Genomic DNA, 19,037 nt, shown 5'->3' with positions numbered 1-19,037 from the left:
ATTTTTAATTTTTATTTAAACATTTAAAAGTAGTGTCTATATGTGACTGCAAACAAATTTAAGAAAAAATTATTTAAATAAAATAAGTTTTTTTAATATTATTTATTTATTTATAATTTTTTTAAAAGATGTATTTTTTAAATTTTGTTTTAATTTTATATAATTTATTAAAGAGTAAAATATTATTTTTGTCCTCAATATTTGGGGTAAGTCCTATTTGTCTCCCTAACGTTTAAATCGCCCTATTTATATTCTTAACGTTTATAAAAGTGATTCAATGTTATCCTACTATCAATTATACTAACAAATCATATTATATTTTTCAATTATTCTCACTTGGATGTATTCATTCTCAATTAGGTCTCACTTGGATGTGTTTGATTTTAATATTATACCCACTATTTGTGTTTAGATTCAATTATGTCCCTAGAAATGTGAATTATATAAATGGTTGTAGGAATTAGTTTCAACATTTGATGAGCTATTTTTTGGAGTAGATCATCGATTCTATCCCAAACATTTGTATTCTAACTTCAAGAAGAGATTTTTAAAACTCAAACTAAAGCGCTCATGATGTGTAATTGACGGCAGAATAACATTGAATCACTTTTACAAACGTTAGGGATACAAATAGGACGATTTAAACGTTAGGGACATAAATAGGATTTATCCCAAATATTGGGACAAAAACGATATTTTACTCTTTGCTAAAAGCACCAGCGAATTCAAAATTTATACGTAAACTATGGGATCTTATTACAATTTTAAATACAAATTGAAACAGAATATATATAAACTGTTATAATATTTTACACATTATAAAATTATTACTAGAAGAAATAATTTTATAATATGGTATTAGGCTTTTTATGATCTAAAAATTTAAAGTTTAGTTAGTATTAAGAAAAAAAAAATCAATACTAGACAAATTGTTGGAAAATATAGCATAAGTTTATTGTACTAGTTAGTAGTAGATGATTAGCTAGTAGTAGATGATTCCTCCTATACAATTTAGTTAGAAGTTGTTAAGGATGATTAGTCTAACTGGCTAGATGATTAAGTTAATTCATTGATATAGTTAGTTTTAAACCATTCTGCAAGTTCTCAATTTCTGAACTTGGAACTTATCTTCTTATTCTCTTTCTCTTTTTTAATTTATGAGCTGGTTCTGAGTTTTTACATGGTGCAGTGAGCGTTTTTTCCACTTATTTTCTTTCTTCTTCTCCGATTCACCCACATGACAGCGTTGATGAGAGTGCTTCGCTTCGGTTCTGTTGAAGTGTCGACTCCAATCACGAGTTTACAGGGATTAAAGGGAGGTGCTCGTTCTTGTTGAGTCTCAAGGGGATTAGCGTCTTTGTGCTACTTTCAATTTCTCTTGCGCACGATTCCTAGTTCGTGGAACTTGCTTTCGCAACATTTTGTCCGATTTGGAAAATCCTGGATTCTCCACCACTGAATCTCATAATTTCATGCTGATGATGCATCACTTTTCGACTATGCAATCTCAATTTTCTCCTTCCGTCAGATCCAACTCCAATCTCAATTAGGATCCTTTTAGTCAATTTTTTTTCATCCGAGCAAAAATCCTGGTATCTCACTCACTTCCATTCCCCTGAACAATCACAAATTATCATTCTTGGTCCTGTTCTGTGACAATCTCTCTGAAGACGAAGAACAAATTTCTATTTGTGGATGGTTCTCTTCCCAAACCTAATAAGACTGACCCTACTTTTGAGGCTTGGGAATGTTATAATTCTTGTATGCTTTCCTAGCTTCATGCTTCTCTTATTTCTAAGATTTTAGGTAGTGTGTTGTGGTGCAATATTGTCGCGGATCTTTGGCGAGATTTAAGTCATCAATTTTATTAAAGGGACATTTTTAGCATCACTGGGTTGGAGGAAGAGATGTTTCTCACCAAACAGGGGGAGTTGTCGATTACTTCTTACTTCATCAAGCTCAAGTCTATTTGGGAGGAATTAGAGGAGTTTTGACCGATTCTGAACTGTGATTGTCTGCACAAATGTGACTATGTCTGTAGCATTTTTAGAGACTACAGATCAATGTTATAAGATTCATACGGGCATGAATGAGGAGCATGCGGGTGTTCAATCTCAAGTTATGCTTATGTAGCCATTCCTAATCCTTGCTACGATATTCTCTATGCTTCTACAGCAAGAGAGACAGATGGTTATGTTAGTCAATGTTTCACAAACCTCCAATTTCACCCCAATTTCTCCAATATTCTCCTTCATGAGGCAGAGGATACGGTGGTCGCGGGGGCCGCTGTCATAGTTCCACTAAGCAATGCACTCAATGCGGCAAACCTAGTCACACTATTGACATATGTTATCATAAGCATGGTTATCCCTCTCATATGCAGAAGCCTCAAATGACTGACAATAGGCGAGTTGTTAACAGCATGGTGGCAGATGAAAATGATGTACAAAATGACACTATCTCTGAAGCCTTGAAGAGTGACACCAATGTAAACACCTTATTCTTTGAAGAGCAAAAACAAGCTTTGATTACTCTATTCAACCCTCATGGTGATAAACATGCTCATTCTACTAATCTGGTAACCACGGTTCATGCTCCTTCAGCAAGTATACATAAATTTCTTTCACTTTCAAGTCACAATTTAAGACCATCGGATTGGATATTAGATATACGAGCAACTACTCATGTATCGTTCTCTTTAAAAATTTTCAACCGCTATTATTTCATATATTCAATCCTGGTTAAGATGCCAGATGGTTCCCAAATTGTATCTACCATTAGGAAAACAATTTGGTTTACTGAGTTTTTCTACTTAACTGATGCTTTATATGTGCCTTCTTTCTCATATAACATCATTTCAGTCTCAAAAGTAACCTCAAAATTTTCTTGTCAATTTTTATTCAATAGTGTGAATTGTGAGATGCAGGATTAGATGAAGCTGAAGATGATTGGCACTGCTGATCTAAAAAATGGGTTGTATATACTGAACTCAGACACATTAAGCCATAGCACTCATCCCTCCACTCAGGTCATCCATACCATTTCCACCAATAAGCACTCTGCAGCCCTATGGCATGACAGATTAGAACACATTGTCTCTGATAAATTAGAAATAATGCAAAGGGAATATAACTTTTTGAAGTGTAATTTTGATTCATTGAATAATATACCATGTGAACTGTGCCATTTTGCTAAACAGAAGCATTTATCTTTTCCTTCTAGCAATATTAAATCTGTTGAATGTTTCAATATGATACATGTTGATATTTGGGACCTGTTGCTATACCCTCCACAAAGGGACATAAATATTTCTTAACCATTGTGAAAGATAAATCTTGGTTCACTTATTTTATGAAATTGAAATCTTAAACCTTCCAATTAATCTGGGACTTTGTGCACTTTGTGGAGACACAATTTAATAAAAAAAAAAAAACTATACAGAGTTACAATGACAAAGAGTTTCTCATGACTGCTTTCTATAGTTCCAAAGGCATAGTACACCACATTACTTGTGTTGAGACTCCCTAGCAAAATGGTGTGGTAGAGGGCAAGCAACAAAATATTTCAAACATGGCTCGGGCCTTGGTTTTCAAAAGCAATCTGCCACTTAAATTTTGGACCTTTGCCATGACTTGGGCTATCCACATACTGAATAGGGTGTCGTATACTCTGTCCTTTACACTGGAGAGTCTTTTTCAAATTCTTTATCAAACTTTGCCTATTATTCAGCATCTTTGAGTATTTGGTTGTTTGGCCCTCCGCCTCAACTTTGGTTGCTTATAGGACAAAGTTTAATAAACGAGCTCGGAAATGTGCTTTTCTGGGGTATATGTCTAGTACAAACGATTTCTTATTATTAGATTTGGTTAATAAAGACATCTTTCTTTCTCGAAATGTGATTTTCTATGAACACATATTTCCTTTTCATTATGATTCGGTCACTGCGTCATTCCAGTCCACTTCTACCCACTTTCCCTCAGTTTTGGGATTCTGTTTCTTTCTTAGTTCATCACTTATTTCTTGAAAAAGTAGAAACTAGGTCACTGTTGTCCATTCCTCAGCAGAGGTGGAGTATAGGGCTTTGGCACTAGCTGCTTGTGAAGGTAGGTGAATCAGCTACATTTTGAGGGATTTTTGAGTGCCATTGGATAGACCGATTACGATTTTCTGGGACAACTGATAAATTCATATTTTATGATATTTATTTACTTTAATTGGGTGGATTTTATTAACTTCTCTTGCATTTATTCATTGAAATAACATAGTTTTGTGAATTTCTCCTAATTGTGCTTAGTGATGAAAACCATGCCTTTTATGCTTAAAATTGCTAATTTTAATTTCACTTTTATTCCATTCGATACCTTGATGTGTTTGTTTAAGTGATTGAAGGCAAGGATGGCTTGGAAGGATAAAGAAAAAACATGCAAAAGTAAAGAATTCATGAAGAAGTGAAGGATTTGTAGGTCTGTCAATCTTGACCTCTTCGTATCAAGTGATCATAACTTGAGTTACAGAGATCCAAATGAGACAATTTCAGTGGCATTAGAAAGTTAACATTCGGAGCTTCAAAATGATATACAATTTTCTATAGTGGACGTGTGTTAAGACGTCCGCGTATGCAGCTAAAGAAATTGTAAAAAAGTGTGCATATTATTGGTTATGAGGAAAAAAGGGGGTTGTGATGGCAATAGACAAGAAATATAAAAAGTAAGAAAGTAAAGAATCAAATAATAACTAAATACTAAAAGCAATTAAACTAAGACAATTAAAGACACCAACTAAAAAAAGTCTTGGCAAGGGTTGAGAGTTGAAATTCCTATCCTCATTATCATCCTCAATTGTGATGGTAAGTGTATTTTGCTCTCACTTAGTTATCCTCTAACAATTGAAGGAAAGTCAAGTGAGCACAATTAACTCTAATCCACAAGTCCTAGTCAATTCCTAGTGAAGGACTAGATTTAGTGGAGTTCAAGCTAACTAGCAACCTTCAACAATTTCACAACACAATGAGGAAGGTTCAACAATCTCAAATAGCATATTGGTTGGTGCAAAATCATCTTCAACGGTGGGGCTTGCCGCTTGCTCAACTTCTTCCAATCTTTCATCATTCACAATATGCCTTGGAGGTTGCGCATTATCCTCCTCAACATCAACTTCAAGCTTAATGGAAGAAGGTTCTACAACCTTGGAATCCACCTCACACTCAATTTCTCCTAGATCTTCTACCACTTCTTCCTCTTCAATGATTTCGGCTTCCTCCACTTGTTGCAAGACATACTCCATCTCCTTGTTCTCAAGTTGAGATTCTAAAATCTCCTTCATGCTCTACTCTTCGGTTGATTCTCTACATTCATCCGTGTAAATACTTTGTTTGTGGCATGAATCCCATGAGTCTAAGTTGTCTTTAATTTTGGCAAAGTTAGCCATGATAGTTTCGTGCCTCTTTTGGACTTCTTCTTGCTCCTTGAGAAACAAGATTGCTTTAAGCCGATCCATCGCTTCCATGAGACGATCCATTGGCTCTTGTTCTACTTGGCTAACATAATTAGGATCATGTTGCTCTTGGATCGATGTATATGGATATTCTTCCATGGAGGGTTGTGGTGGAAAGGAGAATTCATCATGTGGATGAGAGTTCTCATACATGGGAGGTGGTTCATCTTGGTAAGAGTATGGATATGGTGTATATAGTGTTAGGAAATTATTTTAATTCCCTAATTTGTTTGTGGGCAATACATATATTAATTATAATCACAAATTATGCTATTTCAAATTAAATGACTTATATAATGATGATCTCATTTATTGTTATAAATGCTAAATTGAATAAGTCATTATTACTTTTGATTTAGAATTAAATGAGAATAAAACCGGATATTATCTTTTGTTCCTTAGATAATTATCTTTTGGATTTTAGATATATTATCTTTTGGACTTTAGATACTATTTTATTTGGGCTTTAGGGTTTAATGGGTGCCATGCTCAAATATAAATAGACTTTCAGGGTTTCGGTCCCCGATATACCAAAGCCGCCTTTGTTGCTCTTTTCCCATAAAAAAAAAGTCACAATTCAGCCTCCTAAGAATACAGAAGGCTTTGGTTGAGGAAGATCGAAAGAACCACAAGATCCAAATTCTTCCATCAATTTCTAACTCTTATAAGTAAAGGTATGCTTCCGCATTATGTTATATTTTTGGTGATTCAATATGGATGATCTTGGTTATTTAAATTAATTTATTCCAACAAATAGTATCAGAGCCATCTATAATTTAGTCATCAAAAATATCAATTTTTTGTATTATTCTTTCGATTATATATATATATATTAAGCCTTTGGTGTGGGTTTAATATATTGCGTGTATATATATATTATTGCCCGCGCATATATATATTTTACTGGATCTATTTTTTTAAATTTGATGTGATAATTGATTTATTCTATTAATTTAGTATACAATTGATTAATAATCTCTTTTGGAATATAAAGATTATTATGTATATGTCACTTATGCGAATATTGATCTACCTAAAGAAAGATCTATATTTGGCCAAGTTATATATACATATTAATAATATTTAAATAATAATAAAAAAATATTATTTAATTATTACATAAGAACATTAGTAACAATTTAGATTAATATACCCACCTATTTTATAAAGATTTAGTTTTGAAATAAATTGATTGAACATTGTGCTGTCAAAGTAGCATCTTTTGTGAAAATTGATTTATTTAAAACATTAGGAATATGGTGATATGTAATTCATGTGGATATTGGTCAGCCCAAAGGAAGGCTTATATTTAGCCGAATTACGTACATATATTGATGGTAAATAAATATTTGGGTAATGATTAAGAATAAAGTAATACTTATTATTTATGCGAACAATAATCGGCCCAAAGGAAGTTTATTGTTTGCCAAATAATAAGCATTGCACACTTTTGTTTATTTTCTATTAATTATGCGGTCAATAATCGATTCAAAGGAAGGTTATTGCTTGGCCAATTAATAGAAAATATATGCGGTAATAAATAGGTTGCGAAGTTTAAGTTTTCATGTGCGCATTAAGTCGGTCCAAAGAAAGGCTTAATGTGTGACAGAAATTTCGACAATATTTGATTACTACAATGAGAGTATCACTTACAGTTAATTTTCTATCCAAAGATTGAAAATCAATGTTGTTCTAGATATCTCAATATGGATTTTTTTCCAATTATTTAACTAATGTTTACTACATGTTTATTTGTTTTAATTCAGAAACTATGGCTTCAGCTACCAATGTTTCTGCACAAATTAGCAGTATTCCTATGCTGAATGGTTCAAACTTTAAAGTTTAGAAGGATACCGTGGAGATTGTCCTCGGTTGTATGGATCTAGATATAGCTCTTCCAGAGAAGAAACCCACTTCCACTCCGGAAAATCTCAATGAGGTTAAAATAGAGAAGTGGGAGAGATCCAATCGAATGAGCATTATGATCATGAAACGCTCAATTCCTGAGGCGTTTCGGGGCTCAATTACTGAGGATAAAGATGCTAAACAGTTTCTGAAAGATGTTGAAAAATTCTTTACTAAAAATAAAAAGGCGGAGGCAAGTAGTCTTTTGAGCAAACTTGTCTCCATGAGGTATAAAGGTAAAGGGAACATAAGGGAGTACATTATGGAAATGTCTCATCTTGCTTCAAAATTGAAAGCACTAAAGTTAGAGTTATCTGAAGATTTACTCGTACATTTCATTTTGATTTCCCTTCCTGCATACTTTGGGCAATTCAAAGTGAGTTATAACACTCTGAAGGACACTTGGTCCTTAAATGAGCTTATATCTCACTGTGTGCAAGAAGAAGAGAGGCTACAGCAAGATAAGATTGAAAGTGCTCACATAGCTTCATCTTCTCAGTATAAAAGAAAGCGTAATACCACTGCGAATGTGCCTTCTTAGCAGAAAAAAGGCTAAGAAACAGGATCAAGTTTCAACCTGTTTCTTCTGTAAGAAGGTGGGACACATGAAGAAGAATTGTACCAAATATGCCACTTGGCGTGTAAAGAAGGGTATAATTCTTACTTTCGTTTGTTCTAAGGCTAGTTTAAGTTATGCACCTGTTAATACTTGGTGGGTAGATTCTGCTGCTACTACTCATGTAAGTGTTACTATGCAGGGTTGCCTGTGGAGCCGACCGCCAAGTGATGCTGAAAGATACATATATGTGGCAGACGGCAATATAGTTGCAGTCGAAGCTATAGGAACGTTTAGATTATGTTCCACAAGTGGATTTTACTTGGATTTATTAGAGACGTTTTATGTACCGTCATTTAGACGAAATTTGGTTTCTATTTCTCGTTTGGACAAATCAGGTTATTTTTGTTCGTTCGGAGACAATAAAGTCAGTCTCTTCTATAATTCGAATAATATTTGCTCTGGTCATTTGGTGGATAATCTATATAGGCTGGACTTAAATTCCTATAATAATGAAATACTGCAAACGGGTACAAAACGAAAACAAAATGAGAATTCGGCATCATTATGGCACAAACGCCTAGGTCATATCTCTAAACAGAGAATTCAGAGGCTCGTGTCAGATGGAATTCTTGGACCCCTAAATTTGGCGGACTTTGAAGTCTGCATTGAGTGCATAAAGGGGAAAAGGACAAACGAAAAAAAATTAGGTGTCGAGAGAGCTAAAGATGTCTTAGAACTGATACATACCGATATATGTGGCCCATTCCCTACTGTCTCTTGGAATGGACAATGGTACTTTATTAGATTCATAGATGATTACTCTCGTTATGGGTATCTATATTGAATTCATGAAAAGTCCCAAGCCTTGGATGTTTTCAAGTCTTTCAAAGCTGAAGTTAAACTTCAACTTGGAAAGAAAATTAAAGCTGTCAAATCTGATCGTGGTGGTGAATACTACGGAAGATATGACGGTTCAGGTGAGCAACGTCCCGGGCCTTTTGCTCTTTTCCTAGAGGAGTGTGGTATTGCTCCGCAATACACCATGCCAGGCAAACCTAGCATGAATGGTGTTGCAGAGCGAAGGAACCGAACTCTTAAAGACATGGTGAGAAGTATGATTAGTCATTCTTCCTTGCCTGAATCACTCTGGGGAGAAGCCTTAAAGACCGCAGTGTACATCCTTAATAGGGTGCCAAGTAAAGCAGTTAACAAAACTCATCTGAAATTTGGACTGGGAAAAGGCCCAGTATAAAGCATTTGCATATTTGGGGATGTCCAGCTAAGGCGCGACCTTATAGACTGCATGAAAGAAAATTGGACTCAAGGACAATTAGTTGCTACTTTGTTGGTTACGCTGAGCGCTTACGGGGGTACAAGTTTTACAATCCTGCATCAAGGTCTATTTTTGAAATGGGAAATGCGAGATTTCTTGAGGATGTTGAGTTTGGGGGGGGGGGAAATATTCAGAATGTTACTTTTGATGAGGATTCTGTAACTGACAATGATCAGGTCCTTGGACCTATTATTGTTCAAGATACAGTTATAGTACAAGAGCACAATGAAAATCCTATTGTAGATCCAGTTACAGTACAAGAGAACAATGAGAACATCGTTCTTGCTCAAGATACTGCTACAGCACAGGAAAATAATAAGAATCCTCTTCAATCCCAACCCATACAGCAAGCTCAACAACCTCAAGAAGTGTCATTAAGGAGATCCAATAAAAAAAGGAGAAAATCCATCTATGGTCTCAAACAAGCTTTCCGTCAATGGTATCACAAGTTCATCAAGTCATTACCTCATGGTTTTGAGGTAAATATCATAGATGAGTGTGTATACCGCAAGTTCAGTGGGAGTAAATACATATTTTGGTCTTATATGTTGATGACATTCTACTTGCTAGTAACGATATAGGCTTGTCGCATGAAACTAAAAAATTTCTATCGAACAAATTTGAAATGAAAGATCTTGGTGATGCCTCTTTTGTATTAGGAATCGAGATACTAAGAGATCGCTCTCAAGGTATTCTTGGATTATCACAAAAGAACTATATCAAAAGGGTTTTAAGTAGGTATGTCATGGAAAGTTGTAGACCAATGTACACACCCGTAGCTAAAGGAGACAATTTTAGTCTCAAGCAATGCCCCAAAATGATCTTAAGAAGACAGCAATGCATGATAAACTTTATGCATCAGTACTAGAGAGCTTAATGTATGCTCAAGTCTACATACGTCCCGATATATCATTTATAGTGGGAGTGTTGGGTAAATACTTGAGCAATCCAGGCATGAATCATTGGATAGCTGTTTAACGCGTAATGCGTTTTTTAAAGAGAACAAAGGATTACATGCTTACTTATCGGAGATCAGAAAATTTGGAGATCATTAGGTACTCTGATTCCGATTTCATGGCATATGGTTGCGAAACTTTGTCACTGAGCTTCATATAGTAGATGACATTAAAAGGCCGTTAAAGATATTCTGTGACAATAAGTCAGCAGTATTATACTCCAACAACAATAAGAGCTTGACAAAATCGAAGCATATAGATATCAAGTTCTTAGTTGTCAAGGAGAAAATTCAAGAAAAACAGATTTCCATAGAATATATAGGAACAGAATATATGCTGGTAGACCCATTAACCAAGGGATTGATCCCTAAAGTCTTTCATGAACACACTGCTCGAATGGGTGTCAATGTTTGTGATGCCTTGGTTTAGTGGGAGTTTATTTTATACTATATGTCCTATGACAGATAATTGAATTATTTTTCTGCAGAATTAAGTTGATGGTTTATTTCATGTTATGTGAAATGTTCATTTTGCAATATTTGTATTGTGTTTGATCTCAATAAAGTTGGACCAGCTGGAAATAGACATGCATGAGATCACTTGACATGTAATTTCCATATTACTCATCCAAATTTGGTCTATGTCGTTAAGTATATTAGGATGGTGATTGGCGTGGTTTAGTCACGGTAATTTAATGTGATAAAAGCTGTGGTAGTTCCATATCTAATGCATGAGACGGACCAGATTGTTAAAGAGTCACAGTTCAGCCTCCTAGGAATACAGAAGGCTTTGGTTGAAGAAGATCGAAAGAACCACAAGATCCAAACTCTTCCATCAATTTCTAACTCTTATGAGTAAAGGTACGCTTCCGCATTATGTTATATTTTTTGTGATTCAATATGGATGATTTGGGTTATTTAAATTAATTTATTCCAACATATAGAAGTAGTGGTTCTTAGGAGTATTGATTTTGGAATTGTGGTGGCTCTAAGTATGGTTCATATTGCTCATATGGTTGTTGGTATGGTGGATATGGGCTAGGATCATATGGAGGTGTTTGGTGGTATAGGGCTTGTGAGTATGGTGGTTGAGGGTTATGTTGAGGAGGGGGTTCAAAAGCATATGGTGGTTGTGGTTGATAACCACAAGAAGACTCACCATAACCATTGGATTAATATGCACAATGGGATGGATTATGCTCATAGTATGCCAGAGGAGGTTGTTGCCATGAAGATTGTTCATATGCTTGAGACTCCTCCCACCTTTGATTTTTCCATGCTTGATGCAAACCTTTATTGAAATTTTTATTTTCTACAACATAGTTAGAACCAAACTCATCATAGCCAAAATGGTGAGAATTAATGGTAACAAGAGAAAACAAAAGCAAAAGCTAGTAAGAACAAAGGGAACAAAATCCTACAACTAGCAAAAACTAACAAAGAAACTAAAGCAACTATTCACAATATTACCATATATATAATAACCAATAACATGGCACACATATATAATTCCCTAACAACAGCGCCAAAAACTTACCACTATACTACAATAACCAAATAGAAGGTAGCCACCAGCGATGACCGCTCCCGGAGCCGTCAGAGCTGCTGCCACAGGACCGCCAAGGTAACCACAATCTCCGTTCCAGCACAACTTAGGAAGCTGCTGGTCACTGCTACCGCAATATCGCTATCTCCCTATCTTTCCGTTTTCTTTCCCTGTTTTCAATTAGGTTCTTAATTAATTCTATTTAAATTTTGTTTGCTGTTTTGGTTAATTTAGGATTAGTAATATTTTAATTTGTAGTTCGTAAGTGGATTTTGTTAGGATTAATTGTTGCTGTTAGTTGAATTTAGAGTTTGAATTGCAATTTGTTTGGATTTCTGAGATGTTATTGAGATATTGCTGTTGAGATTCTTGAGTTTGAATTACAATATGATTAATTGATCTTATGCCGGATTGCTAAGATATTACTGCCGAATTCGTTTGGACTGGCTTAATTGATTTTCTGTGGAATTAATGAATAAGTTGTTGGAAGTGTTTCATTAATTGCTTGATTGTGATAATTTGTTGTTTTGTTGCTGAATTGCTGGAAATTTGCTGTTGAGATTTGTTGAAATTTGTTTGATTGTGTGGAGATTCGATGTTTTACTGCTAGTTTTGATGACTTTTGAAGCTGAAATTGACGGGATAATGTGTGATGGCTGCATGTTTGATTGTCTGGAATTGTTTTGATTACTTGGATACTTGTTACTTTACTGCGTTGAGGTAGTTTTGATTGGCTTACTGCATGCTGAGTTCATGAGATATGATGTTGGTTTGGTGTTATTGGTGCTGAGAGTATGCTTATTAGTGTCATTTTGCGTCGTTAGATTTGATTAGATTTTAATTCTTAATTAGTGATTTGATTTAGTTAATTTGCTTGCTGTTGTTAGTTGGTTTTAGGCTAGAATTATGATTTTTCGATTAGAGTTGGTCTTAGTCTATGTGTAGTTCAATATACTTTTGTGTTTCTTAAGTTTGACTTTTAATCTCTTTGGATTGTTTGGTTGATTTGTTTGCTGAATTTTGTTTAGTTTTAACTAGAATTTCAGTTTTGATCTCTAATTAGTTTGGTTTTGGTTTTGGTTAGTTCAATTTAATTTTCTGATTTTAGGAAATTTAAGTGGTTAAGATATGGTAGTTTAGGTCAAATTTTCTTAAATCTAAGTTTTAATTCTTGCTTTAGTTCAATTCCTTTTTACATTTCCTTATTCTATTGTCTAAATCTTCTTAGGTTCTCTTATTAATTTCTTTATGTTTCCATTTTTACTTTCATAAACTCTTGTTAGATTTTGATTTTCTTTAATCCAATTTAATGTTTTATGTTTTCTTGTGATTTAATTTAGTTGTTATTATTGTTTTCTTGCATTGAGTAGTTGTAGATTTTACTAATTTATGCAATTTACTATGCTTTATGTTTATGCACATTAGGTGTTTGATGAAATACTTGAATTGGTTTTAGAGTAGAATTTTAGCACTCTTGACTTGAGATTGAAGACTTAGGTGCCTTGATGTCATTGATATCTAGTAGAATTGGTAATCTAAGGTTGTTAGTTGATTTTAGAATCAATTATGTCCACTTGACTTCACCCTCCAATGTTAGAGAAAAACTAAGTGGAATTAACCGTTTGTAATTACTATGCTGTGGTCAATGATCCAAGATAAGAGACTTTGACTCTTAATCCTTGCCATGAGTGTCTTTTAGCATTTATATTATCTTAGTTGTTAACTTTACTTTCTTACAATTTACTTTCTTGTTCATCCTTCCAAAACTCAAAATTCTCATAACTAATAATATGTACACTTTTCTTTTTTTTTTTGAAAGAAAGAAAAGGCTCAACACATGAAGTGGAGCAAACAACCTACAGAACCATGAACAACAACAAAACCGAACAACTTCTATGTCATCTCTGACATAGCCATCAACAACATGAGTTAAGAACCACACCAGTCCTTAGCAGAACAGAATGATCTAGCAACACAATCAGCCACGTCTGTTGTCCTGTTCTCGAATATAGCATCATTTCTACATAACCATATATTCCATAAAATTGAGAAGAACCCAATTTGCCAACACTTACGCAGCTCTGTTGTACACTTTCCTGTAATTCATTTGAGAGACGACTCGAGGTTTAAATACTCTCAGTTATTATTGGTTTGACTTAAGTAACAAAAGAAATTAAATTTTAATTGAGGGTTAATTGTTGGTTTTGATCTATACTTCGACGAGATTATTTTTGTGAAAATTCTAAACCGACGATTTTCCTACGTTAACAACCAATCTGCATTTTACATTGCTTTAAATCCTGTGTTCCATGAGTGCACCAAACATATTAAAATAGATTATCACACGATAAGAGATCAAGTGCAAGATGGATCACTGAAATTGCTGTCTATTAGGATCACATAACAGGTTGCATATCTCTTGACCAAGAGTTTGGCTCTAGAGTCGTTTTCAAAGTTTCATTCCAAGCTTGGACTGTTTGATGTTCACATTCCAAGCTTGAGGGAGGCTATCTGATAATAAGCTCAGCATAAGCTTACTGTACTAGTTAGTAGTAGATGATTGCTCCTATACAATCAAGTTAGTTAGAGGTTGTTACGGATGATTAGTATTGCTGGCACCGTAACTAGTTTGTTAGATAATTAAGTTAACTCATTGATATAGTTAATTCTACCTTATTAATTAACATGATGTATATAAACCACTTTATTGTATTATTACAATTGAGTGAAATAATTCTATAAGTTCTCAATTTTTGAACTTGAAACTCATCTTCCTATTCTCTTTCTCCTCTTCAATTCATAAACTGTCTTGAGTTTTCACACACAACAAAAGAAAGAAAAAAAAAACCTATTCTAAAATTTACACAATAAAAAAGAAGTAGTTCTTGTGTAAAGAAACATGTTAAAGATAATTATTTATGTGTCTCCACGTATTTACTTGAATTTTTGAAAAAAAAAAAAAGATATCATGACACAATAGAGTTAATATTCAAAATGGTTCATAAAATTTGATTTCCGACACAATTTTGTCCTTAAACTTTTAATTGACTCAAATTGTATCCTGAAAATTTGACCCGTGCCTCAATTTGGCCTTTCCGATGTTTTTTCGTCACCGGAAGGCTGACATGACAATTTTAAATGACACGTGATACTGTAACGGTTAGATGATGTGGCCAAATTTTTTAAGGTATTAATTTAACCCCTCACAATTTGAACATAAAACCTAGCGCAGCCCCAATTCCCCCAAATTGTAGTATTCTCTCCAAGAGTTAGGGAGCAGTAGCCAAGGCTTAGGTAGTTCTAGCAAAGCTCGTTCGCATGGTGGCTGGGTAAAGAAAACGATTTGTATAGAGAATTATATTCATTGATTTTGCTCTGTGTATATGCTTGTTGATGAATTATATTCAATGTGGTACTTGTTGTTTTAGATAATAGGAAGAAAAGCTAATCCTGATGCCACTTTTCTTAATATTGAGAAATCATATTATAAGAAGGAGAAACACGTTGAGGTGGAGGAAGTTCCATTTGAAGCTTCTAAGGAAAGGAAGCCATTGAGTGAATTGGATGGTTTGGGTTTAGTGCGGCCTATTCTGGCTAAAAGGGAAACCTTCCAATCCAATGATAACAAAGTTCCATTGGAGATTAAGAAATCGAGCCAACAGTAGAGTAATGCAGGGAATGTTAATAAAGTATTCTGAAAAAGCCAACAAATGTAAAGTGGACTTGTCTGTGCAAGTTGCACTACAAAAAAAGTTGCAAAGGTATGCGAAATTACCATGGTTCTGAAAATTGGACCGGACCGGCCGTCGAACCGGAAACCGCCAACAATTCTGATTTGGTTTAATAGGTAAAATCGGAAATTTAAAGACCGTTTTGAAACCGTTGAACCGGCCGAGAACCGGCCGATCGGACCGAACCGGAACCCGGCCGGTTTTCACTTTTCTGCCAAAAACGTCACCGTTTTGGTATTAGAAGAAAATGGAACAGCCTTTCGGTCTCACGCATTTGCTTCCCTCTCTCAAACCCTAGCCTCATCACTCTCCTCTTAAAGCTGTGTCACCGCCGCCATCCTACCACCACCGTCGAATCTGGTCCAGTCGTCGTCCCTACTATTTCAGCGTCGTCGCAGCTCATCTCTGCCATCGTGTCGCGCCGCATATGCTTCACCCTCATCTGCTCGAACAATCACAGCTTATTCCTCAATTCGGTCTTAGTCCTCGTCTTTGTCTGCTTCGTCGCGCTACTGCCGCCGTCCGTCGTTGTCGTAGTCATTGTTAAGTGACGAGACACAGAGAGAGAGAGAATGCGCTGCGAAGGGGAAAGAAGGGGTGGAGGTCGCGGGAGGAGGCGCGCGAAGGGTAAAGCCTTTGCTTCTTCCGTCGTGTTTGAGCTCGAAGACGGTCGCCAGTGCTGCTACCTCTGTTGCTGCCTCTGTCGTGCCTTACCATCATGTTACCACTTATTTCAAATGCCCTCATTCTTGTTCTACTTCAAAATCATGCTAAATTTGTAAGTGTTCGTCCTTTTTGAATGTTTATAAATAATAAGATTAGACATTGATTTTTCTGATTATGGTTTTGGTCTGAATTTGATCTTATTTCAATTTCATGATGTTGTTACTGGCTCCTAAAAGTTGGGTTTCTTTTTCTAATATGCTTACCATTCCTTTTTGTTTTTGCTTGAATTTTAGAAGAAAGAGCAATGTAATGTATTCCTATTTATGATTCCATAAGACCAAGGTTAAATAACAATTCAGGTGAAGTTGAGTTTTGTTTATGAGTAATTAAATGCACGAAACAAGAATATGGTTGCTAATTTCTTTTATGACTTTCATTGTTCTTTTTCCCTTGTTGTGCTGCTGTTGTTGTTATGCTGCTATTTTGTTATGGCACTGTGATTCTGCGATCACTGATCAGTATTTTGAATTTGGAATTTCTGATTAGTGACTTGTTAAGCTGCTATTGTGCTATTGTTGTTATACTGCTGTTTTATTATGGCACTGTGATTGTGTGATCACTTATCAATGTTTTGAATTTGGAATTTGTGATTAATGACTTGTTAAGCTACTGTTGTTGCTATGCTGCTGTTTCGTTATGGTACTGTTGTTGTTATGCTGTTGTTTTGTAATGGTTGTTGCTGAAAGCTAAAAATGGAAATCAAATCAAAAGCTGGTTGTTGCTGAATGAGTAGGGTAGCTACCTGCCAATGCCATATATAAATAAAGTGATGAATGATGATGATGGTAGTGGAAGGAGAGTCAAAGAGTATAGGTAGTTGGTGATATGTTATGCTTTCTTATTCAATGACTACTTGTTATGTTGATACCTCAACTTGGAAATAACACTAGATCCTGTTTATGGCTTGCTTAGCAAGAAGAATCTGTTGCTAAGAGAGCTCTCTTACAACAGATGAACGCAACGCTGCCTAAGATTAAACCGAAAAAGTCATCTTGCAAGGTTCAGGTTCATGTTCAGTTAGCATAATACCACAGAATGATCAACATTTTCTAACTGAACTAGCTCAACATTCTTTTGAAATTGATAATCATTTGTCTCCTGACATTTCTAAATTAGAATCTGAGATGTTAAGTGATCCTGTTAACCCTCAAAGTTAAAATTTAATATTTAAATATTTATTTTTACTATTTAACTTTTGAGTTTGTATTTTGTTAAGATCATATGAATTTGGTTGATGATATTTTGTGTAGTGTTTTAAATTTGGAAGATATTTTAGGATGTTTATTTATAATTTATTTATTATTTTATTTTAAAACGGTTTTTTCGGTTGAATTTCCGGTTAGACCGGTTGGACTAATAAACCAGTAAACCAGTGACTAGAGTGGTTTGATGACCGGTCCGATTTTTAGAACCTTGGAAATTACCATTATAATTGTATATTTTTGGCAATCTTATTTCGTTGTCTTATTAAAGCAACGAGAAGCTGAAGTACCTTATTTAACCTTTTCTTTTTTGGTGTGTGTACATGTGTGTAGCTTGAAGGAGAATCTGTACTAATTCATCAATTAGAATTATCATGGGATGCCACTTTGAACCCAATATCATACTTCAAGATTGGTGAGACTACTACGATTTAGAAGAATTAGGGTTGTGCTAGATCTTATGTTCAAATTGTAAGGAGTTAAATTGATCTCTTGAAAAATTTGGCCATGTCATCTAACCGTTACAGTGTCACGTATCCTTTAAAATTGCCAAGTCAGCTTTCTGGTGACGAAAAACGTCAAAAGGGTCAAATTGAGATACGGATCAAAATTTTAAGATACAATTTAAGTCAATTAAAAATTTAAGGACTAAATTATTTCAGAGGTCAAATTTCAAGGATCATTTCGAATATTAACTTTGACACAATACGAATACATATTTCGTATTCACAAAAGCATAATTATATCGTTATAAAATTTTTAATTATTTTAATATAAAATATTTGATAATAATTAATTATTTTATTAGAAAAATATATTATGTTGACGGTGAGTCGGTGACCCCACCTATCTCTATCATTCCATAGCTGCAAGAGACATTAGAAAGTTGTATATGGATGATTCATGCACGCAATCAAGAAATAAAAGGGAAAAAAAAAGGGACATTTGGTCCCAACTACATACTGTGAAATAATGATGTATCCTCTGTAACCTAGTAAATTTTATAATATATGGTTCACTATTTTTAGACATTTACATTATTAGGACTCTTGTGCTACATGAATAATACCAATCACGGGGTATATGTCACATAATCATTGTTGGCACCAGCCAGTGTTATCCCTAAATTTACCGTGCATTATGGTGTGATGTATTATTGATCTTAAATAAAAGCTGTCAAGGAGAATTGAATCCAGAATTAGACTGATTGCTAAATTAATTGATCGATTTAATAAGGAAATAGAAATGTTTAGTAATCAAAGAAAATCAGCCAAAAATAGCTATAATTTATTTTATTTAATATTCATTAATTGTTACGACAATTAATTAATATTAAATAAGACAAATTCTAACTATTTTTTTTGTCTACCTAGCATTACCTATAAAAAAAATGGAATTGATCAATGATGATATCACAGGAAAAAAAACATAGTAATAGTTCGGTTTTCTAAGGAAATAACTTTTTCTTTGTTGAGAAGGTTACCGACTTACAGTAGGCAAAATCCTTTTATTTTAACAAAAATATTTGGTAACAAAATATTATTTAGTATTTATTAATTGTTACTCAAATTAACAAATATTAAATAA

The sequence above is a fragment of the Arachis ipaensis genome, chromosome B2 (assembly GCF_059453495.1).
Source record: "Arachis ipaensis isolate K30076 ecotype BB chromosome B2, ASM5945349v1, whole genome shotgun sequence".
NCBI lineage: Eukaryota > Viridiplantae > Streptophyta > Magnoliopsida > Fabales > Fabaceae > Arachis > Arachis ipaensis.
This window is presented reverse-complemented; position numbering follows the sequence as displayed.